Raw genomic sequence first — 25,765 nt, 5'->3', positions numbered from 1 at the left:
AGGATTAACGGAAAGCAGTAACATGCTACACTACTCTAATGCAAGAGTATAGAGAAGAATAGGCGATATCTGGTGATCAAGGGGGGGGGCTTGCCTGGTTGCTCTGGCAAGAAGGAGGGGCCGTCAACAGCGTAGTCGGTCGGGGCACGAGCAGCGGCGTCGGTCTCGTAGTCTACCGGAGAGAAGAGGGGGAAGAAACAATGAATACAATGCAAACAGATGCATAACGATGCATGAGAAAGCAAACAACGGTGTTAGGTGTGCCCTAAGGCGCTAAGAGGTGATACCGGCGAAGGGGGGAAACATCCGCGAAAGTATCCCCGGTGTTTCGCGTTTTCGGATAGATGAACCGGAGGGGGAAAGTTGCATGTTCGATATGCTAGGGGTGTGTGGCGGACGAACGGGCTCCGTATCCGGATTCGTCTCGTCGTTCTGAGCAACTTTCATGTAGAAAGTATTTTCATCTGAGCTACAGTTTATTGTATATGATTTTCTAAAGTTTTAAATCATTTTTAGAATTTATTTAATTAATTTAATTGAACATTATCCAGAATAGTGCATGCTGACGTCATCATGACGTCAGCCGTCAACAGAGGTGTTGACTAGTCAAACTGACGTGTGGGTTCAGTGTGACCCACCTGTCATACTCTGTTTAGATTTATTAGGATTTAGCTAATCTAATTACTGTTTAATTAACCTAACTAGTTAATTAGATTAATTAAACAAGATTACTTAACTTAATTAATTTACTAATTAATTAATTATTTTATTAATTCATTTTTATTTTTTATTTAAAATCGTTCTGGGGGTGGGGGCCCGCTGTCCAGTGGCACAGAGGCCTAGCGGGCGTCGGGTGCAGGGCACAGCCCGAATAGGCGATGGAGCCCCAGGGTGCTGGTGCGGGCGTCCGATGCCGGGCGCCGGAGCGTTTGGCGACGGCGGGGGGGCGGCAGGCACGGCGGGCGCAGGCCTGGGCGGACAGGGCATGGAAGGGGAGGCCGGCGAGGTAGGCGGCAGCAGGCAGCAGAATGGAGGGAGCGGGCGCCCAGCTGCGGGCGTGGAGGGGGTGGAGGCCGACGCGGGTGCGGCGACGCAGGGGCGAGCAGAAGCGGGGGCCGGTCGACGACGTTCGCTGACGAGCAGCTGCAGCGGGGCTCGGGGGCGGTCGGAGCTCAGCCCGGGAGCGGAGGGCCGCAGTGGAGCTGGCGAGGCGCGGGCGCGCAGGTCACGGGGCCGGGCGCGCACACTGGGCGCGGCCAGCGCGAGGTGACCACGGTCGGTGACGAGACCGGACGGGGAGTGGCGATGGGGGAGTGACGCGACGAGAGGCGCAGAGGAGAAAGGGATGGGGCGGTTGCTCACTGGGCCCTGCAGGTGTGCGAGAGTGAGCTCGAGACGGCGGTGGCGACGGTGACGACGAGGACGAGGAAGCAGCGGCCGGCGAGGGGTGGTCGAGGATGGGGGAGGTCGAGGCGGCGGTTCGGCGTGTCGGCGACGCGGGCTCGTGGAGGTCGTTCGGGGATGAGGACGAGGACAGCGTGGTCGAGGTGGAGAGGCTCCGGTGAGGTGGCCTCCGGCATCGGCGACGGGCGCGGGGTCGGGGCCCGAGCGCCCCGATCCAGATCGAGAAAAGGGGAGGAGTCGTGGGGAGAGTGGGGAGGAGAGGGATAACGGCTAGGGTTTCAGGGGGTTATAGGGGAGTGGGGCCGGTTGGGCCGCCTGGTTAATTGACTGGCCTGCTGGGCCATCTGGCCCTGTCCGCCAGGGGTCTTTTCCTTTCTTTTATTCCTTTTGTTTTATTTCCTTTTATTTTAGTTTTTGTAAAATATATACTTAGCATTTAGTTCTTCAATTTAGTCCACTGTCACAAAAAGTCTAGTCCCCAAATAATTTAGTTTGATATTTTACTAATTAGTAAAGGCATTTAAATAATTAGGTTTGCTACTATTTAAATCATTTTAGTGCAGTTAAGCATTTCATAAAAAAATTGGTTTCACCACCATAATCACCTATGCATTATCTGGCACGGCCCGAACATTTTAGTTTTAAAGTTTGAATTTTTTTCATGTTTGCTTTTAATTCAATTTTGAATTTGAATCGGTTTTGAACTAACGCGAGATTAGCAACAGTAATCGAAGTGACGTGCATCATTAGTGGAGAATCACTGTAGCTTAATTATCCGGGCGTCACAATTCTCCTCCACTACAACGAATCTCGTCCCAAGATTTAAGTGATGGAGTAAGGGGGAAAGATTTGGTTACGAAATTCTAACGGATCTTCTCATTCTTGTTGCTCATCTCGGAGAGGTCAACCCATTACATTGATGTCTTCATTTCTCTGCTTCAGGTCATCATGATGAAGTCGGCATCCTTTCTTCAGGAACTCCATCGTACTTATGAAAGAATAACGTGTGGGTATTCCGGAAGAACCTATCTCTGCAAGGTTGACTATCTGGTCGATAACATCGGGGAAGGTGGCTGAAAGTAACTCTCGAATTGAAACTTAAGAAAATATCGAGAGCAAGGTAGGAAGGTGCAATAAGAAGTTTCAAGCGGATAGGCAATCATTTGTTGCCTGAAATAGAGTGTGAAAGGGGTTCAGAGCAATGGGCATAAGTATTGTTTCGGATACCAGAATTGGTGATCTCTCGAAAGGTGGCTCGTGAATTACATACAAAGTCGCGCGTGAGGAATAACTTTGGAAACAGGGGGTACAGGAGAGTCGGGTTTCGATCCTGTGGAACTGTGGGTTATGGGCCCACCATGTGGGTTAAAAGTAGAAAGGGCACTGACATCTTGCATGGTCATGATAGCAAGATAGGTCAGAGAATAGCCTGTCAGTTATGTTGGTAACAACGTTGGTACCAAGGGCAAGGGACGAAGAGAACCATTCTCCTAATCGTTGAACGAGGCGGACCAATAGGCAAGGTTCTCGTCCATCGGTGGTTACCGGAATGTCATCAACTATAGTAACAGGGTTTTGCTGACAGAATTGTACACCGAGATGTTTACCTAAGCAGAAGAATATTACTGCTTAGATCATATAGATCACAAGAAAGGTTAAGCCAAACAATGGAAAGGAAAATATGATTATTAGATTAAACAGAACAATGGAAAGGAAAATGTGTTTAAACACATATTTCAAGGGCATACCCTTCCCAAGGACAAGCAGAGCATGATATCCATGACAGGATATAATGTAGAAAACCCTTTAGTTAAGGGGAGAGGAAGTTCATGACATTACCCATACAGCGGTGTTTGGATAATTGATAAAGAGAATTTAGCATTGTGCTTCAAATGCTCTTATTGAAAATCGGAGTACCACAGACATGCTTCGGGATAGCATTGACATGGTCTTCAAGCAAAAATCAGACTTTGGATACACAAAGGATCCATCAGGATAAACTTATTAAACAAGGCATTCAATTTCCTCATGGAAAAATGATTAACCTTGTTAAAAAGGAAACTATAACACTAGGTCCTCTGGTCAGGCGTGCTAGGCATGACATCACCTTACCGGGGCATATAGGGACCAATGTTATAACTCTTGAAAATATGTTCCAACCATCATATCTGACCGAGATTCAGATCTGATTGGTGTCAAGATACCTTAGACTCAGGATGCCTGAGAAGAAAGGTGCAACACAAATTGTCGAGGTGACATTGTATGATTCTCGGGAATTAAACCATGGAAGCGAGTTCCGAAACAAGAGTTCATCATTAAATCAAGGAGAGTTGAGGAGGTGACTGATTGACTCAGCGACAATCCATTGACATTTCGAAAAAGGATGGATTTCCACAACTATGTGAACAAGGAGATAACATTAGCCAGATCAAATGACTTAATGATGTATGCTGGAGGAAAACATACACAATTAAACATGGGTTGAAAGGTGCACTCGAAATATGGGTTGGGTTGCACGCCCAACGTCGGAATGGCGATTGAGCAACCCAACACACTAAATTGGAATTATTGTCCAATAACTCTGAAGCAATAGGGTTGCTAGAGATATTAAATTTGCACAACATATTTCACTCAACACGGGGACCAAGAAAAGAATGGTGATGGTGAGAAGCATCACTGTATCACATATTCTTAAGAGGTGGTGTAATTCTCACAACATTGATGACATAAGAGATGGTAATGTTCCGAGTAAAGAAGAACAATTGCTGGATGGCAGGGAACTCAAGGTATAACACCAAACACGAACAAGCTGTGTTGGTGGGAAGGAAATAAAGTGGTCGATGATAATAAAATTCATCGAGGGCAAGGATGGTATTTCTCATCATGAATTCAATTGATATCCAGGAAGGAGTCAAGATGTTGATGATGATCACGACAAATTTTGTCGAGAGGCTCCACGAAGATGTAATAGACCGGCGATGACATCAAGTCAAAGGAATGATGAAGCGAAAGGTTAATGGAACCAAGGGTACGACACAAACTCCCAAGCAAGATTGCTGTCCAAAGCGAAATGATAAGATGAGGAAAGATCGACGTAAGCTTAGCTCATCGTCAAAAATTGTGCTCTGGGAAGAGGACCAGGTAGCACAGTTAAAATCGACACGACAAGGATATAGCCAAACAGGCTAGGAATGACGTGATTGAGTTCAAACTCGTAAGTAATGAAGTTTACCAAGAGTTGCTTAATCGCGATGCGGACTCGAGTCAGTTATCGGTGTCTTTGAGTGTTAAATAACTCAGAGCCCGTGAAAAATTGGAATCAATGAGAATGTAGCACTTGATGAAGAACTCATACGAAGTTATGCAGTTCTGTGATAATCTTGAGATACCAGGGGGTAATACTCGACGACAAATCAAAGTAGAGGTTGGACTGGGGTATTACTCTGCAGAAGACAAGTGCTTAAACTTGCACGAGAAATGGTATTTAAAGGAGAACATGGTCGGAAACCACGATCATAAATGATCGAACCACGGATACAAGATGAACTTATAACAAGGGGGTAATTATTTTTACGGGCAGCTTCCATGATAAGTTATACATCGTGTCCATGGGCATGAACGCAAGGTTCAAGGTCGACTCCCACTTCTTCAATGTATAACCTTCCATTCACTTCTCGCTTTGATAAAGGCATTAGTGTTGAAAGTTTTACCTGGTGAAATACCAGATGAGTATGACTCGTGAAAACTTCCGAGTTCACACATATTAAGGAAGGCAAAGGTTCAACCCATCAGGGTATCATGGAAACATATACCACAAGCTTCAATAGTAAATACCACCAGCTCGAAAGCAGAGCATGGTTGGCCAAATCAAAGAATATGATTTACAAATGGTATTATGTATCATGGAAAGAACTTCCACAGTGATTAAATATGAAGGACACTGTCGGATAACAATCCAACAAAGGACTTGATGGTCCACAAAGGATTTGATATGAGTATCGGTACTCAACCAGAAGAGGAAAGAATGCAAATGCAACAAGTTATGAAATCATCGGAATAATTCAGAGCTTAAATGCAAAGGAATTATGATTCCAAATCGAAGGATCGGAAGCAGACGCTCTGATCAAGGGTGGATAAGTTCAATAGACCGAAGGGTAAAATTGACGGCAAATAGATTGGTCGAGAACAAGCTCATGCTTAAAATGACGTCTGAGCCGGAAGGATGAATTCTAGGATCTGACTGAGGATTGCGGGCATTCGCAACATATTGAATCAACGGACTCAAAATGAAAATGACAAGGGAAGTCAATAAGATTACGAGACTTATGGAATTAACCATAATGCAAGCAAGCAAGAATTTCAAGAGCAATAGGCTGCTGAGGATTTTCGGGAGACCGAATAGTATTTCAAAGAATTTTGTGAAACACGTGATCAACTGGGGATGAACGAATCCTTGATAAGTGTGAGGAATTATTTGCAGGTGTATTCACGCTGAAAGGAGCTAACAGTAGGCACAAAGGATTCTTGAGATATTGGCAAATTTTCCGTGGTATCTAGGAATAACAAGAGCAACTTCGACTGAAGGTATGAACGGCAAGTGTATGTATTTATCCATAGGGATATATCGATGATAGGGAATTGAAAAAGCAACGGGCACAAAGTCTCGAGAGAACATCGGAGAGTATCTTCGAAATTCTTCGGTGCACCAAGTAATCATCTGGAGTAAGGGGCTCTCCGGGTGGAAGTAGTTACGAGAACCTAGAGTCGGCGTTAGTAAAAATCATTTAACCCGAATAGAAAAGAGATCAGAGTCCCAGAGTATAGGTCGAGGAATAAAAGATCCTAATACCACCCAATGGCAACGTGGGCCCGTAAGACACACAGCCATGTTAGTAAAAAGTTTTGCAATGTCTAGACTCGACTTCGGCCAAGGAGTGTGGAAGGGGGATTCCTACAGGCAGTCGGCTCTGATACCAACTTGTGACGCCCCCGTTTCAATCATACACTAATCATACACGCAAACGTGTACGATCAAGATCAGGGACTCACGGGAAGATATCACAACACAACTCTAAAAATAAAATAAGTCATACAAGCATCATAATACAAGCCAGGGGCCTCGAGGGCTCGAATACAAGTGCTCGATCATAGACGAGTCAGCGGAAGCAACAATATCTAAGTACAGACATAAGTTAAACAAGTTTTCCTTAAGAAGGCTAGCACAAACTGGGATACAGGTCGAAAGAGGCGCAGGCCTCCTGCCTGGGATCCTCCTAAACTACTCCTGGTCGTCGTCAGCGGCCTGCACGTAGTAGTAGGCACCTCCGGTGTAGTAGGAGTCATCGTCGACGGTGGCATCTGGCTCCTGGGCTCCAGCATCTGGTTGCGACAACCAGGTAGAAAGGAAAGGGGGAAAAGAGGGAGAAAAGCAACCGTGAGTATTCATCCAAAGTACTCGCAAGCAAGGAGCTACACTACATATGCAAGGGTATATGTGTAAAGGGCCATATCGGTGGACTGAACTGCAGAATGCCAGAATAAGAGGGGGATAGCTAATCCTGTCGAAGACTACGCTTCTGGCCACCTCCATCTTGCAGCATGTAGGAGAGAGTAGATGGTAAGTTCACCAAGTAGCATCGTATAGCATAATCCTACCCGGCGATCCCCTCCTCGTCGCCCTGTTAGAGAGCGATCACCGGGTTATATCTGGCACTTGGAAGGGTGTGTTTTATTAAGTATCCAGTTCTAGTTGTCATAAGGTCAAGGTACAACTCCGGGTCGTCCTTTTACCGAGGGACACGGCTATTCGAATAGATAAACTTCTGTGCAGGGGTGCACCACATAACCCAACACGCTCAATCCCATTTGGCCGGACACACTTTTCTGGGTCATGCCCGGCCGCGGAAGATCAACACGTCGCAGCCCCACCTAGGCACAACAGAGAGGTCAGCACGCCGGTCTAAATCTATGCGCGCAGGGGTCTGGGCCCATCGCCCATTGCACACCTGCACGTTGCGTACGCGGCCGGAGAGCAGACCTAGCAACCTCCATTTCAAAGGAAGTTGTGTTACGCGGTCCAACCTGGCGCGCGCCGCTCAGTCGCTGACGTCACGAAGGCTTCGGCTGATACCACGACGTCGAGTGCCCATAACTGTTCCCGCGTAGTTGGTTAGTGTGTATAGACCAAATGGCCAGACTCAGATCAAATACCAAGATCTTGTTAAGCGTGTTAATTGATGTAACCACGGACACCGACCAGGGCTAGGCGCACCTCTCACCTAGGCAGTCTCAACCTGCCCTGTCGCTCCGCCACAAAGATCCACCCAGAGGGCCGTCGGGACATAGGTCCTTTCAGCCCCCAATCCGTGAATCACTCGCGGGTGCTCCACGAGCCGGCCCGACTTTAGTCACCACATGTATAATGTATAAAGTATATAGTATAAACCCGTGATCACCTCCCAAGTGATCACAGCCCGATAGTATAGCACAGCAGACGGACAAGAATGTAGGGCCACTGATGGAAAACTAGCATCCTATACTAATCATGTAGGATTGCAGGTAAAGGTAACAACAGTAGTGGCAAAGACAGGCTATGCAGCAGAATAGGATTAACGGAAAGCAGTAACATGCTACACTACTCTAATGCAAGAGTATAGAGAAGAATAGGCGATATCTGGTGATCAAGGGGGGGGCTTGCCTGGTTGCTCTGGCAAGAAGGAGGGGTCGTCAACAGCGTAGTCGGTCGGGGCACGAGCAGCGGCGTCGGTCTCGTAGTCTACCGGAGAGAAGAGGGGGAAGAAACAATGAATACAATGCAAACAGATGCATAACGATGCATGACAAAGCAAACAGCGGTGTTAGGTGTGCCCTAACGCGGTAAGAGGTGATACCGGCGAAGGGGGGAAACATCCGGGAAAGTATCCCCGGTGTTTCGTGTTTTTGGATAGATGAACCGGAGGGGGAAAGTTGCATGTTCGATATGCTAGGGGTGTGTGGCGGACGAACAGGCTCCGTATCCGGATTCGTCTCGTCGTTCTGAGCAACTTTCATGTAGAAAGTATTTTCATCTGAGCTACAGTTTATTGTATATGATTTTCTAAAGTTTTAAATCATTTTTAGAATTTATTTAATTAATTTAATTCAATATTATCCAGAATAGTGCGTGCTGACGTCATCATGACGTCAGCCGTCAACAGAGGTGTTGACTAGTCAAACTGACGTGTGGGTTCAGTGTGACCCACCTGTCATACTCTGTTTAGATTTATTAGGATTTAGCTAATCTAATTACTGTTTAATTAACCTAACTAGTTAATTAGATTAATTAAACAAGATTACTTAACTTAATTAATTTACTAATTAATTAATTATTTTATTAATTCATTTTTATTTTTTATTTAAAATCGTTCTGGGGGTGGGGCCCGCTGTCCAGTGGCACAGAGGCCTAGCGGGCGTCGGGTGCAGGGCACAGCCCGAACGGGCGATGGAGCCCCAGGGTGCTGGCGCGGGCGTCCGATGCCGGGCGCCGGAGCGTTTGGCGACGGTGGGGGGGCGGCAGGCACGGCGGGCGCAGGCCTGGGCTGCGACAGGGCATGGAAGGGGAGGCCGGCGAGGTAGGCGGCAGCTGGCAGCAGAATGGAGGGCGCGGGCGCCCAGCTGCGGGCGTGGAGGGGGTGGAGGCCGACGCGGGCGCGGCGATGCAGGGGCGAGCAGAAGCGGGGGCCGGTCGACGACGTTCGCCGGCGAGCAGTTGCAGCGGGGCTCGAGGGCGGTCGGAGCTCAGCCCGGGAGCGTTGGGCCGTGGTGGAGCTGGCGAGGCACGGGCGCGCAGGTCACGGGGCCGGGCACGCACGCTGGGCGCGGCCAGCGCGAGGTGACCGCGGTCGGTGACGAGACCGGACGGGGGAGGCGATGGGGGAGAGACACGACGAGAGGCGCAGAGGAGAAAGGGAGGGGGCGGTTGCTCACTAGGCCCTGCAGGTGTGCGAGAGTGAGCTCGAGGCGGCGGTGGCGACGGTGACGACGAGGACGAGGAAGTAGCGGCCGGCGAGGGGTGGTCGAGGATGGGGGAGGTCGAGGCGGCGGTTCGGCGTGTCGGCGACGCGGGCTCGTGGAGGCCGTTCGGGGATGTGGACGAGGACGGCGTGGTCGAGGTGGAGAGGCTCCGGTGAGGTGGCCTCCGGCGTCGGCGACTGGCGCGGGGTCGGTGCCCGAGCGCCCCGAATCCAGATCGAGAAAAGGGGAGGAGTCGTGGGGAGAGTGGGGAGGAGAGGGATAACGGCTAGGGTTTCGGGGGGTTATAGGGGAGTGGGGCCGGTTGGGCCGCCTGGTTAATGGACTGGCCTGCGGGGCCGTCTGGCCCAGTTGGCCATGGGTCTTTTCCTTTCTTTTATTCCTTTTGTTTTATTTCCTTTTATTTTAGTTTTTGTAAAATATATACTTAGCATTTAGTTCTTCAATTTAGTCCACTGTCACAAAAAGTCTAGTCCCCAAATAATTTATTTTGATATTTTACTAATTAGTAAAGGCATTTAAATAATTAGGTTTGCTACTATTTAAATCATTTTAGTGCAGTTAAGCATTTCATAAAAAAAATTGGTTTCACCACCATAATCACCTATGCATTATTTGGCATGGCCCGAACATTTTAGTTTTAAAGTTTGAATTTTTTATGTTTGCTTTTAATTTAATTTTGAATTTGAATCGGTTTTGAACTAACGCGAGATTAGCAACAGTAATCGAAGTGACGTGCATCATTAGCGGAGAATCACTGTAGCTTAATTATCCGGGCGTCACAACGGTAGTCCATTTTCTTGCAAATTTTGGCCAATCATGGGCATTATCGCCGTTAAACATGTGCATCAAAGAATGACTCTTGATGATCTTTTTTTCCTTGTATAAAGGGTGGATTTATTGGCTCAAGATGACGTATCAAGAGGATACAAATACAGTAGGTTCACACCTGAGCTCTACACAACGAAGATGCATATAGCCAACACCAACGCGCGCCCACAAAATACACATCGGAAAATACCAAAGCCATATAAGACAAATGCTATGTACAGGTGAGGAAAACAAACCACAAAGCGATTAGATCCGCGATCGAAAACTACATCATTGATCATATCTGCACCAACCATCTGATGACACCAAATAGATGACGAGATTTCACCCAGAAACTGTCACCGGATCAAATCATCCAAGGCTAGAATCTAAACTCTCACCCAGAAAACTAGCCCGAGCATATTCGAGCAATGCCTTCAACAGGGTAACGACACAAATAAATTGTCATGTCAAGTATAACCAACTCAGATCAGACCTTGGCTTTCACCCCAGAGCTTGAGACTGATTGCTCCATAGGCTTCACTTATGTCTTACCGCCACCAGTTTTCCGCGACCGAATAGCTACATGAGATGTGTGACTGCCATCATTGTACCTTCATCCCTCCTTGTCAAGTCGTCGTCTATAGTTTAAAGTTTGAATTTCCCAGTTGAAGTCAACCATCGGATCTAGAGAGAGAAACCCTTCGAAGTCAGCTTGGGTCATCTATGATTTATAAACCACGTATGTGCCTTGTTGTGCCCTCGAGGCAAAACCCAAGTGCAAACATTATCTTTTGTTGTCTTTGTGATTAGAAGGTAGGCCTCCCTCTAGAGCAAATACCAACAACTGACCGCTAGATACGCGGCTTAGTGATGAATAATTATCAAGTGCTAACTGAAGAAACCAAGGGCATGCTGACATCATGTACGCCTAAGTATCTCTGCCAACGACGGAGTGCCGCAAGGCATGTTGTTGTGCGGGGATATGCCACTCGGTTGATTCTGTGCCCTTCGGTGTCCTACAGGTCCAAAGCAGAAACCCCCCAGCGAGGTGGAGGCTAAACAGAGAGTGTTGGAATTATGTGTCCTGCAACTATATTCAAATTACAAGAAATTACTAATATTCGGAATACCTCGTTATGGAATTATACATGTATTTATGCATGGAATTACTTTACATGATTATGATGGAATTATCACTTGCTGGAATGTATTTAAGTTGTATGCTTAAGGAAGCTGGTCGATTATCAGTGGAATATAATATACTACTCCCTTTGTCCCAAAATTCTTGTCTTACATTTATCTAAATACGGATGTACCAAGTCACGTTTTAGTGTTGGATACATCCGTATCTAGACTAATCTAAGACAAGAATTTTGGGACGGAGGGAGTATTTATAACCCGGGTACAGTGATAATCGGAAGGAGCTAGATCATATAGTTAGATTACAGCTCTAATGTTGGTCTACATAATTAGAGGAATTTACACTCTATTATGACGCGTTGCTCACAGGCACGTGCTCCGGGGACATAACTGGTAGAATTCGTTAACAGACAAATATGACCGTGGTTGGTAATTTGATCTGGACTCTATCCCGAAAAACTAGTTGAAAAGACTAGGAATCTTATCTGTATAAGAGGTGGGCTTTTTGGAAACACAGTATAAGAAGGTCCCTACCCCCTAACCTCAGTAATGCATTGTGAGTGGCACGGTCCACAGATAAATTTCCAACATTGGCATCCGAGCTAGGTCGAAGAGTTGCCGCGGCCATCCTCATCCATGATGCAACTCTGCGATCATGGTCACCGTCAAGATACAACCCCCTGCAGCCCGCTCTATCTCTGCGTTCAAGTGCCAGATCAGCCGCTTCTTCGTGCGTGTTCTCATGCGGTGCGTCAAGCAAGCCCTAGCCATGGTAGAAGCCCACGTCCTCGTGTGTTGTTTGGGGGTGCGATCAATTGATCCGGAAAAGCGATAGTTTTTCTGAGTGCACGGATCGAAGACTATTAGTTTTTTCGATAAAGGGCGTCTTTATTAACTCAAAACATAGCATTAAGAAGATACAAATCATGATGGGTAACACCCGGTCTCTGCATAGTTAGGATGCACACAGCCAAACACAAATAGTCTGAAAGAAAATAAAAAGATGACATATCGGCAATAGTAGAGTCAAATAAGACCGTCACTATGCCTATGTTGAAGGATGTGATGGGCCGATATGGAGGTTATGCTGCCACCCATGTTGGGAAAAAACCTCCATGGCCACTCGCTCCAATTGCGTACACACTGCCTTGAACAGCGGTTGGAACTCTGTCGGTGAAGCATAGACCACGTACGAAGCGATTGCGTACAACGAAAAATAACCTGCAAAGGAGGAGAGTGCTTGCCATTAAAATCACACCATTTCTACATAGCCACAGCGACCATAATAAGGCATACGCTCCCACCCTTATTAGCGTTTTTAATCTATAAGGAATACCATCCAGCCAGTGACCAAAAATATTGGCAACATCTGTGGGCGGACAAAGATTAGACATTATTTGGATGATTGACCATGTAGAACATGCAAACTTGCACTGGAAAAAGAGGTGTCTGATTGTCTCGTCGTGAGTACAAAGCCACACTTCTTGCTTCCATGCCAGTTGCGACGGGAGAGGTTATCTTTGGTTAGCACCACTCCCTTCCGAAGGTACCACATGAAGATCTTAACTTTCAGTGGAATCTTTGATCTCTAGATTTTCTTGTTATTATCCACTAGGACCTCTGAATGCGTGAGCGCACGGTACATCGAGTCGACTGTGAAGGACCCAGATGCAGTGAGGTTCCAGCAGAACACATCTCGTTCTTGTGTCAGATTAATCGTATCCAATCGGGACAAAAGATGTTGCCATGACACAAGACGGGGGCCAATCAAATCCTACCTGAAAGAAATATCTAGTGGAAAGGAACTGAGCACCTGTGCAACAGTTTCATTCTTATCGCGAACAATGCGGTGCAAAGCTAGATATTGTTCCCGGAGACTGGCATTGCCTAGCCAGATGTCCTCCCAGAAACGAATCTCAGACCCGTCTTTAATCGCTAAAGATCCAAAGCGAAAAAGATGTTTATTTGCCGCCATTAGACCTGCCCAAAAGTGTGAATCACCAGGTTTCCAATAGGCCCGAGACACAGCTTTTTGGCATAGATATTTGTTGCGCAACAGGGTTTGCCAAACACCATCCTCAGTAAGAAGTCTGAACAACCATTTACTAAGTAAGGCATCATTCTTGACTTGCAGGTCATGAATGCCAAGGCCACCTTGTTCTTAGGCCTACAAACCACGCTCCATTTTGCCGGTCTGTATTTTTTGTTTTTGTTGTCTCCTTGCCAAAAGAATCAGGATCTGAAATAATCCGGTCTTTGCAAGACCCCTCTTAGGAGTTGGAAAAAATAAAGCAAATAGAGAACCATGTTTGTGAGACCAGAGTTGATCAAGACCAGTCGTCCTCCAACAAAGAGCAACTTGCCTTTCCAACTGCTTAATCGTTTCCCTAAACGCTCCTCTACATATTTCCACTCCGCATTTGTGAGACGACGGTAATGAATCGGAATTTCCAAATATTTAATTGGGAATTGGCCTTGTGCATAACCAAACAGGTCGGCATAATCAGCCGCCGCCTCAATGGCTTCTTCAAAGCAGAACAATTCACTTTTATGGAAGTTGATTTTAAGGCCCGACATTTGCTCAAACGCCGAAAGCAAGAGTTTCAAGTTTTAAGCCTTGTGTAGGTCATGTTCCATAAAAACAATTGTATCATCGGCATATTGCAAAATGGACAGGCCGCCATCCACTAGGTGTGGCACTACTCCTGCAATCTGACCATCCTGCTTAGCGCACTCAATCAGAACCGCCAACATATCAACAACAATGTTAAATAACATTGGGGACATGGAGTCGCCCTGGCGTAGTCCTTTTTTCGTTTGGAAGTAATGGCCTACGTCATCATTTACTTTGACGGCCACACTACCTCTAGTAACAAAATTTTGGATCCACTCGCGCCATTTATCGGAGAATCCTTTCATTCTTAGGGCCTGTTGAAGGAAGCACCATTTGACCTTATCATAGGCCTTTTTAAAATCAATCTTGAGAACTACTCCACTCATGTTTTTTCGATGCATCTCATGAACAGTCTCATGTAGGATCACTACTCCATCGAGTATATTTCTTCCTTGCATGAAAGCAGTTTGAGATGGTCGGACAACATGGTCTGCAGCCGTGTTGAGCCGATTAGTGGCCACTTTGATGAAAATCTTGAAGCTGACATTAAGTAGGATATTATTTGTGTGTTATTATGTTAGCACTATATTTGACATGAAATTAATTGCAAGCTAAACGTGTTGAGCGCTCGACATTGAAGCAGTCTAGGTCGTTGGATTGACATGATTTGATGGCCGAGATTAATTGGATCTGCCCCTTTGAGTCTTTTTATATTGGTAGTATAGATATAGATGTTACGAGGCGTTTTCTCTTGGGGTAGCATGCATAGTCATTGCCGTACCAATTGGTTTATTAACCTGGCATGGGCATATTTGATAGTTGACAGAACCAAGAAAAAACGAAAAAATATTTCTAGAACAAACTAATTGTACATATCGCAAACACTTCGTAATTCTCTATCTCGTTACAGTATAAACACATCTCACGATATTTGTTAGATCATTATGCACTAGAGAAGCCTCTAGGTATTTAAAAAGAAACTAAAGTGATTTTAAATGCATACAAATAAAGACTATCAAAGAAATAAGTTAACTGGGGAAATATTATTTTGTTTCACCTTTTGTATCTCTCAAACTATGGTTTAGCAAAATATTTCTAACTACGGACCTAACTTTGGCAATCAACATCAAATCTACCAAAATGTGGTCTGAGTTTTGGAAAAAATTGGCTCGCCATTGTTTAAGTTTAAACAAATTGCACTCTTAGTAAACATACTTAGTTATCAAAAAGTAGAAGAGTTTATTATAAATATGAAACTTTTATAAATTCTAATTATTGAAAAAATTTATATAATTCTTAATTACCGAACAAATAAAATATTATTTATCAGAATCTTCATAAGGATATTATTCATGGGTGGAGTTGAACTCCAAGAGGTCGAATCCTCCATTGTAGCCAAAATTTCATGGTGTACGGCGGCGGCCGTGGATAAGTACACGACTGAGATCCGTGACCCGAACAAATGCGTGCGGATGCAGCTCGACACCTTGAACATCGTTGAGGAGGCCGCCATGGTATACGACACCACCGCGATGCAGCTCCGTGGGGCTTCTGCGACCACGAATTTCGTACACCATGGCCACCTTCTGCCGATGATACAATGTGACCAGACTTGGATATATTATTTGAAAATGTTCTTTTTTTACCTACCGTTCACCAAGTTATGATTGATCAAAAATTAATTACATATATTTGTAGGTCCAATCTTTTTTATTTCAAGTTACAATTATCTGTAATGTCATTATTTAATATATTTATAAGTATTAAGTATTTTTTGTGTCACGGTAGATAATGTTATTTCGTGAACTCCGGTTGAGCAACATTTTCCAGATTTGGTTGCTATATGAGAGCATGCGACATGTTAGTTTGGTCGAAGTCAAAATAATTTTATATTCTTTTCACTTAAAAATTAATGTAGTTTACATCTTCGTATTTTATTTTATCATTATTATTATTATTATTTTCAGTAGTTTTCGATACATTTGTAAGTAAGAGATCATAGATAACCATATTGTGAATTAGTTTTATCACTAATCTAATGTTATTATTTGCATATAAGTAAAAACTCCCAAAGACCACAAACTATATTTTTTTTCGCGTTTTGTTTTGTTCCGTTGTGGTTTGCTTGGTGCAATATTGCGGGAACGGGAGAGAGCACATTCCCGACACTACAGTCGGACTGTGTAGGATGGGCCGCGCATACAACACATCGCACGAATGTTGGCACTGAAGTATTCTTTTGCATCAAGATCATCAAGTTCATCATCACACGGGTCAAGTTTTTTCCATCAGACATCTAAATAAAGGGATTGCTAAATCTCGACTTAACCAAGTCTCAGGCGATGATATATTTATGGGATCTTACATGGAGATTCATGCAAACTTTTCATTTTCATTTTTTACTTTTAAATATGTTTTGTCACTCGACTGAGACTTGGTTAAGTCTTAATCGACCAAGGTCTAGCCACACACAAAAAAAGTTTTTCTGCCAGATCATCAAGCAGACTTCATGTTGGTTGATGACTTCATGGGGATATGCAAACAATGGACGATGACTTGCCGCAAAGGGATGGTTCTGCAGTAGTGGTGGTCCATGATGGACGTAGCTGCAGGGATCATAGAAAAGTGGTGGCGACAATGCATTAGTGACATCGATGATGGTGCTATTCAAGCACCTGGTCTCGAGTTCCTGGGTGAAAACTGTTAGAGTAGTCATTATGGTATACGACTTCTAGTCCAAGCCAGTTTTGTACCCCTACCCCAAGTCGGTTTGTACCCTCTTATATACTCTTGTATGCCACACCAAATCATCAATAAGCAACAGTTTTATTCAGCTTTCATGGTATCAGATACCGGTCCCAGGGTTTAGGGTATGGCTTCGCCAACGCCACCGCCGCCGCCGCCCGGCTACTTCGAGCGCCGGGCCGCACTCATCGCCAAGGCTGCCAACGCCGCGGCCGCTTCTCTCTCGGCCCTCACCATAGCTCCACAAAACTACCCTGCACCCATCCTCGCCGCACCAATATCTCTTGCTGACACAATCTCCGACGTCAGCCCCTACACCCCCATAGTTCTTGATCTCGCCGCCCACAACTACTACCATTGGAGACATCTCTTCGATCTCCACCTCGGCCGCTGCAACCTGCGCTCGCATGTTGCCCCCAACTGTCTTCCCCGCCCCGACGATCCGCAATGGTTGAAAGACGATCTCGCGATCGTCCAGTGGTTCTACACCCGTATCACCACCGAGATCTTCAACATGCTCGATCACGACGGCGCCACCGCTGCCAACATCTGGCACTCCCTCCGTCAGCTCTTCCAAAGCAACACCGACGCTCGGAAAAACGCTCTCCACACCGAGCTTTGCAATATGGTGCAAGGAGACGCCCCGGTGAACCTGTTCTGCCAGCGCGTTAAGACCATTGGCGATGAGCTCCGCGAACTCGGCGATACAGTTAGCGACTCACAGCTAATCAATATCGTCGTCGTCGGCCTCAGCGAAGACTTTGCCATGCAAGAAGAATATAATGCTTTACTTCAAAACAACACCTGGCAACTTGTTCCTCGTCCTCCCAATACAAATATTGTTTCTGGCAAATGGATTTTTCGCCAAAAGTTCCACTCCGATGGGAGCCTCTCACGATATAAAGCCAGGTGGGTTTGTCATGGCTTTTCTCAGCAACAAGGAATTGATTACGAAGAAACCTTCTCTCCTGTTGTTAAACCTAGCACCATTCGCACCGTTCTTAGTGTTGCTGTCTCCTCTTCATGGCCCATTCACCAACTTGATGTGAAAAATGCTTTCCTCCATGGTTCCCTTCAAGAAACTGTCTACTGCCAGCAACCTCTGGGTTTTGAAAATCCATCCTTTCCAACTCATGTATGTCTTCTTCAGAAATCTCTCTACGGTCTTAAACAGGCCCCACGAGCTTGGTTTCAACGCTTCTCCTCCTTCATTCAAACAATAGGCTTCACTCCATCTCTCTCCGACACCTGTCTTTTTGTGTATCATCAAACTTCTGACACTGCCTATTTACTTCTCTATGTAGATGATATCATTCTTACCGCCTCCTCTCAAAAGTTCTTAGATCATATTGTCTCTCTTCTTAGATCTGAATTTTCTATGACTGACCTAGGACTCCTTCATCATTTCTTAGGCATTGCTGTTGTTCGAGATTCCTCCAGCCTTTTTCTTTCCCAACGCCAGTATATTCTTGATATTCTTAATCGTGCTGGTATGCTTGACTGTCAATCATCTCGCACTCCTGTCGATACTAGTTTTAAACTTTCGGCTACCGGTGAACCCTTTTCCGATCCTACTCTCTATCGTAGCCTAACAGGTGCTCTCCAATATCTCACCATTACTCGTCCTGAAATCTCTTTTGTTGTTCAACAAGCATGTCTCTATATGCATCATCCCCGGGTTCCTCACTACAATCATGTTAAACGCATTCTTCGGTATTTAAAAGGAACTCTCAATCATGGTCTCCACCTCAATAATTCTTCTCCAAACTCGCTTACCGCATACTCTGATGCAGACTGGGCTGGTTGTCCTGACACTCGAAGGTCCACTTTCGGTTTTTGTGTTTTTCTTGGTAACAATTTGATTTCTTGGTCTTCGAAAAGACAGGTTACAGTCTCACGTTCGTCGGCCGAGGCTGAGTATCGCGCTGTGGCACATGCCGTTGCAGATACAATCTGGATTCGGTAGTTACTCTCCGAGCTACATAGGCCTATTGAGCAGGCCACTATTGTCTACTGTGACAACATATCAGCAGTCTACATGACTAGCAATCCAGTTCAACACCGACGCACAAAGCATATTGAGATTGATATTCATTTTGTTCGTGAAAAGGTTGCTCTTGGTCAGGTTCGGGTGCTTCATGTTCCCTCTACGGCTCAGTTTGCTGACATTTTCACCAAGGCACTGCCTACTAAGCCGTTTCAAGATACCTGTTTCAGTCTCAACGTCGTCGAGCCTGCCGTTGATACTGCGGGGGGATGTTAGAGTAGTCATTATGGTATACGACTTCTAGTCCAAGTCAGTTTTGTACCCCTACCCCAAGTCGGTTTGTACCCTCTTATATACTCTTGTATGCCGCACCAAATCATCAATAAGCAACAGTTTTATTCAGCTTTCAAAAACCTAGGTCCGACACATATTGGTTATACCTGGCAAGGATGATAATTTTGTTAGACAAAGTAGAGATAGACTTCTCTACGCCTCCTATAACTCTACGCCTCCTGTAACTCTGTTTGAACTCTTTCTTGCTTTCCTCGTGTATCTGGATGAATCCTAGCGATCGTCCTGTGCTTGTACGCCACGGCAGGCTTTTGCCATCAATCAATATAAACCACCGCGGCCCTACGGGGTAGACACGCTTCCAATCAATCTTACATGGTCATCAGAGCGTCTTCCTCATAGATTGAAGGAGATCGCATCTAGCTTCTGAGAAATCATGTCTACCACCACCTCCGCGCTTTCCAGCACCTCAAGTGCGCTCACCACCGCATCATCCTCGACCTTCGCACCCTCCAGTAGTACCTCCACCATGACTCTCGGATCATCGCCATTAGAGAAGCTCACGAGGAGCAACTTCCTGCTATGGAAGGCCATCGTGCTACCCCAGATTAAGGGCGCACAGATGGAACACTACCTCGACGCCAAGAGCCCAGTACCGCCGGCCACACTCACCGTCACCAATGAGGGGAAGGGGGAGCAGGTCGTCAACTACGCCCGCAACCTCTGGTACGCACAGCAGCAGCAGCTTCAAGGTTACTTGATGGGGTCCCTGTCCAGCGAGGTCCTTGCACAGGTCGTGATGCTTCAGACACCGGCCGAGGTATGGAGCCATATCCATGCCATGTTTGCTGCTCAAACTCAAGCCCAAGCAATCAACACAAGAATTGCTCTCACCAATGTGCAAAAAGGTAATCTAACCATGGCAGAATATCTTGGAAAGATTAAAGCTCTTACAGATGAAGTTGCATGCGCCGGTGCACCGCTCGGTGATGCTGAGATCACCTCCCATATCCTGTCCGGCCTCGACATCGACTACAACCCCGTTGTTTCAGCGCTCGCGGCACGGCTCGAGCCCGTCTCAGTTCAGGAATTGTACAGTCAGCTTCTGAGCTCCGACGCCTGCCATAGTATGCTCCAAGGGATGAATCCGCGTCAGTCTTCGGCCAACGCTGCGTCCCGTGGACGAGGGCGTGGACGCGGTCACCAGGGGCGCGGCCGCAACAGCAGCGGTGGCGACTATGGCGGGCGTGGCAACAACCAGGGTCCAGCCTGCTCTGGTGCGGGCGATCGTGGTAGCGGCTACAGCAACAATGATCGTGGTGGCGGCTACAGCAACAATAACGCCCACGGCTCTTCCTCCAACTCTCGCCGAACCAGGTGCCAGCTATGCAAGAAACCGGGCCATGAAGTCATTGACTGCTGGCACCGGTATGATGAGGATTATGTACCTGATGCACGTCATGCAGCTGCTGCGATTCGGGAGCAAGGAGAAGGTGATGGTGACACGGTCTGGTATGCGGATTCTGGTGCCACGGACCATGTCACAAACGAGCTAGAAAAGCTCGCTCTCTGCGAGAGATACCACGACAACGATCAGATTCACACCGCAAGCGGTGGAGGTATGGAAATTCATCACATTGTTCAAGCTTCTATTAATTCCCCTAGCCTTAAACGTGTGATCTAGTTCTAAAAGATGTCCTTCATGTTCCACAAGCCGACAAAAACCTAGCATCTATGTCTCGTTTAACTTCTGACAATAATGTTTTCTTTGAGACTCATCCCACCTATTTTTTTATAAAGGATCGGGCAACGAGGGAGCTCATTCATCACGGTAGATGCATTGGAGGGCTTTACCCCATCACATCAAGAGTCTTTAGTCGCAAGCATCATCATCAAGTTCACTCCGTCATCAAGCCCTCCCTGGCAAGGTGGCATCAAAGATTAGGAAATCCATCTTCAATAGTAGTCAAGCAAGTAGTCAATAAAGGCAATCTTTCATTGTCAACTAGTTCAAATAATGAGTCTGTGTGTGAAGCTTGTCAATGTGCCAAGAGTCACCAACTTCCCTATCCTATTTCAAATAGTGTGTCTCATGCTCCTTTGGAGCTTATTTTTAGTGACGTATGGGGTCATGCAAGAGATTCCTTTGGAAGAAAAAAATACTATGCCGGTTTTATCAATGATTATAGCAAATTCACTTGGATATATTTGCTTAAGTTCAAATCTGAAGTCTTCTCTATTTTCCAAGAATTCCAAAAACTTGTTGAGAGACACTTTGATAGAAAAATTCTTGCAGTCCAAAGTGACTGGGGAGGAGAGTATGAAAAACTCAACTCTTTCTTTCGCCACACAGGCATTATCCATCATGTGTCTTGCCCCCATGCACACCAACAGAATGGCTCGGCTGAACGAAAACATCGTCATATTGTTGAAGTTGGTTTATCTCTTTTAGCTCATGCATCCATGCCACTCAAATACTGGGATGAAGCTTTCATCACGGCTACCTATCTTATCAACCGTTTACCTAGTAGAGTCATTGGCAACACCACTCCGTTGGAACGTTTGTTTCATCAAAAACCAGACTACAACTCTCTCAAAAAAATTGGGTGTGCATGTTACCCAAATCTACGACCATACAACCGCCACAAACTTGAGTTTCGCTCCACTCAGTGTGTTTTTCTTGGCTATAGTAATCTTCATAAAGGATATAAGTGTCTAGAGATTGCAACAGGTCGTATCTATATTTCTCGCGATGTCGTTTTTGATGAAACACTATTTCCTTTTGCCAAACTTCATCCTAATGCCGGAGCTTTATTACGTGCTGAAATTTCCCTTCTTCCAGACTCCCTATCAAATCCTGATCATGGGGTGAATTAACTAGAACGGATCATGTGCAAAAATCCATGGAAAATTTTGATTTTGGTGATACTTGTGCAGAAACAGGGCATGATTTTATGTACACAGATATAGCCAAAACTGGCACTGGATCCCAAGATGATGCTGGCTGCAGTCCTGCCAGCCGATCGCCGCGATCCGAGACTGATCCGTCCTGCAGGCCTGCTGCGCCGACAAGTGCGGGATCCCAGGAGGATCTCGTTGGCGCATGCGCCTCAGGCGGCTGGGTGGCCGACAGCCCAGCAGGCGCGGAGCCCACCCGACACGGGCGGGGACGTCTCGCCCGGCGCCACGAGTCTGCTTGTCGGGCCCAGTGGGGTCCGCAGCGGGGCACGCACGCTCGACCGCGCATCAGGTGCCGCGTGGAGCACTGATCTTGGACGAGGGAGTCCGATCCTGTCTACGTCCTCGGATCTCATGTCGGATTCTGCAGCTGAACCGGCCGGATCTTCTGTGGAGGGATCCTTAGCAACAGAACCTGCCTCCCCTAGATCTTCTGTGGTGAGGTCTACAGCGGCACGAACAACAGAAGATGTGCTTCCTCCTCCTCGGCATACAAGATCTCAGTCAGGTATTGTAAAGGAAAAACAGTACACTGATGGTACTATCAGGTATGATACAATCAAGCGTGTGTTTCTTACTAGCACCGGTGAGCCAACTCATTTACATGATGCTCTTGCTCACAAAGATTGGAAGAAAGCCATGGATAGTGAATATGATGCACTTGTTAAAAATAGAACTTGACATTTAGTACCACCAAAAAGGGGTAACAATGTGATTGATTGTAAGTGGGTATACAAAATCAAAAGAAAAGCTGATGGAAGCATAGACAAATACAAGGCTAGACTAGTTGCAAAGGGTTTCAAGCAAAGATTTGGTATTGACTATGAACATACCTTTAGTCCTGTTATTAAAGCACCTACTATTCGACTTGTATTGTCCATTGCTATTTCCAGAGGATGGAGTCTACGACAGCTAGATGTTCAGAACGCGTTTCTTCATGGTGTTCTTGAGAAAGAAGTGTTCATGCGGCAGCCACCAGGATATGAAAACAAAAGCACGCCACATTATGTCTGTAAGTTGGATAAAGCTTTGTATGGGTTGAAACAAGCCCCAAGAGCCTGGTACTCAAGGCTGAGCACATAGTTACAGAAGCTTGGCTTTACACCATCAAAGGCAGATACCTCACTATTCTTTTACAGTAAGATCAATATTACCATATTTGTTCTTGTTTATGTTGATGATATAATTGTTGCTAGCTCAAGTCCAAATGCCACTTCCTGTCTGCTTAAGGATCTGAAACTAGAGTTTGCTCTCATGGACTTGGGAGATCTTCATTATTTTCTTGGAATTGAGGTCAAGAAGGTCAAAGATGGCATTCTCCTTACACAGGAAAAATATACCATTGATATTCTCAAAAGAGTAGATATGGAAAAATGTAAGTCTGTCAGTACACCTATCTCTACTTCAGAAAAACTTACTGTTGAAAGTGGAGAAGCACTTGGATCAGAGGATGCAACAAATTATAGAAGTGTTGTAGGTGCATTACAGTATCTGACTCTTACACGTCCTGATATTTCCTATTCTGTGAACAAAGTATGTCAGTATTTACATGCTCCTACTACAACTCATTGGACTGCAGTAAAAAGGATTTTGAGGTATCTCAAATTTACAGAGGGACTTGGGCTTCAGATTGTGAAATCTCCATCTCTACTTGTGTCTGCCTATTCTGATGCAGATTGGGCAGGGTGTGCTGATGATAGGAGATCCACCGGTGGCTTTGCTGTGTTTCTGGGAACAAATCTTGTGTCGTGGAGTTCAAGAAAACAAGCTACAGTCTCAAGGTCAAGTACTGAGGCAGAGTATAAGGCGTTAGCAAATGCTACAGCTGAAGTGATGTGGATTCAGACATTGCTTCATGAACTTGGAATTAAAGTTCCACAAGCTACGAGATTGTGGTGTGACAACATTGGTGCAACCTATCTTTCAGCTAATCCTGTTTTTCATGCACGTACAAAGCACATTGAGGTTGATTTTCACTTTGTCAGAGAAAGAGTAGCGCGCAAATTGCTTGATATCCGGTTCATTCCAACAGGTGATCAACTTGCTGATGGCTTCACAAAACCTCTCACGATGAGAAGGTTAGATGACTTCCAATACAATCTCAACCTTGGTAAAATTTCATAGGGTTTAGATTGAGGGGAAGTGTTAGACAAAGTAGAGATAGACTTCTCTACGCCTCCTGTAACTCCACGCCTCGTGTAACTCTGTTTGAACTCTTTCTTGATGTCCTCGTGTATCTGGATGAATCCTAGCGATCGTCCTGTGCTTGTACGCCACGGCAGGCTTTTGCCATCGATCAATATAAACCACCGCGGCCCTACGGGGTAGACACGCTTCCAATCAATCTTACAAATTTATGTTGTTACCTTATTTAAGGCATTTCTTGGATATACTCAAACTAGTTCTTCATAGTGAAAATCTAGATTCTGGCCTTGGGTGATTAAAAGCGACACAAGTACGCACGGCGCTATCGTTTCCTGCAACACGAAACAGCCACTGAACCCCGGAAAAGTTGTGCCAAAGTTGCACGTTAGTCTGTCACCTGTGCTATCTAAATCTAATAACCCCCTTTCTGTTTTTAACACGAGGGAACGCGATTCTGTCAGCACTTTCTTCACAATTTCCCTCTCTACTTTGCTCTCTCTGGCTGGTGGAAAGAAGTCCCAACCTGATCATTCTCCCACTTTCTCCAAGAATCTGACTATCCGAGTCTTAATAAAGGAGGAGAAGAAGATGCCAGTCGATCGGGCTGGCTAATAATTGCGAAGGCAGGAGCTAGAAGGAAACCTCTGCTCTGCTCTGCTTCGCCTCCTCCAAATGGTATGTAGATGAACTGATGGAAAACTTGCTAATAATTGCAGAAAATTCTTGAATTTGTATAAATTTCACAAATTTGAATAAATCGTATTTAAAAAGTATGTGCTTTGGATTTTTTTAAAAAAGAAGCACTTGAGAAAAGAAAGAAATAAAACGAGAGAAAAACCTGTGAATAGGGATGGTAGACTACTCATATGAATAAAGAATTCTTTTTTTCAGGAGCCCATTCGGAAAGACTCAAAAGTTAAGCATGCTCAGTTTAGAGCAATCTTAGGATGGTTGCCGACTGGGAAATTGGCCCCAGATGTGCATGAGTGAGGACAAAGTGCAAAGGAAAGGTTGGTGTTGATCTATGGGGCCAGTCTAGATCATGCAGGACTAACTACCAGTGACCAGCGGGTGTATCTAAGGCGATACAAAACCGGACCCAAAAAAAAACACAAACGGAAAATCCAGAACAGAAGATTCTCAAAACTTCCCAAAACCTTTCGAGAGCTTCACAGAAACATGCATGCGTTGATGGGCCGGCCCACTAAATCTAGTGAAAGCAAACATGGATGTACAAAAACAATATTCCTGATGTCTAAAAAATGTAAAACATGTATTATAAATTTAGAACATCAAATTTAAAATTTTAAAAAATGTTTCTCATATGGTAAACTGTTAATCATATATTTTAAAAATGTTACACATCTATAAAAAATGTTCATGATATATATCGAAAATTTACAATGTGTATGAAAAAAGTATTCATCAAACAATTTTTCTAAAATGTTAATCATTTATTTCACAAATTTTAAAGCTGTACAAAAAGAATCTTCCTGATGTATACAGAAAATGTAGAATGTGTATTAAATTTTTGAGCATAAAAATATTAAAAATATTTACCGTGTATAATAAATGTTAATAGTATATTTGAAAATTGTTTATCTTGTATTAAAAAAATAGTCCTGATATATTAAAAAATGTATAATGTGTATGAAAAA

General features: G+C 45.2%; 1 non-coding gene across 1 annotated transcript; it reads left to right on the top strand.

Annotated features, from left to right (window-relative positions):
* Window positions 1-19,983: 19,983 nt before the first annotated feature.
* On the top strand, window positions 19,984-20,122 carry LOC120970105 (small nucleolar RNA Z247). The gene has a single exon (XR_005764851.1). It is a non-coding gene; the product is annotated as a small nucleolar RNA Z247 (small nucleolar RNA).
* Window positions 20,123-25,765: the final 5,643 nt, after the last annotated feature.

This window comes from Aegilops tauschii, chromosome 7 (assembly GCF_002575655.3).
Source record: "Aegilops tauschii subsp. strangulata cultivar AL8/78 chromosome 7, Aet v6.0, whole genome shotgun sequence".
In the NCBI taxonomy this organism is placed as follows: domain Eukaryota; kingdom Viridiplantae; phylum Streptophyta; class Magnoliopsida; order Poales; family Poaceae; genus Aegilops; species Aegilops tauschii.
The sequence above is the reverse complement of the archived record's forward strand: the minus strand, read 5'-3'. Positions and strand labels throughout refer to the sequence as shown.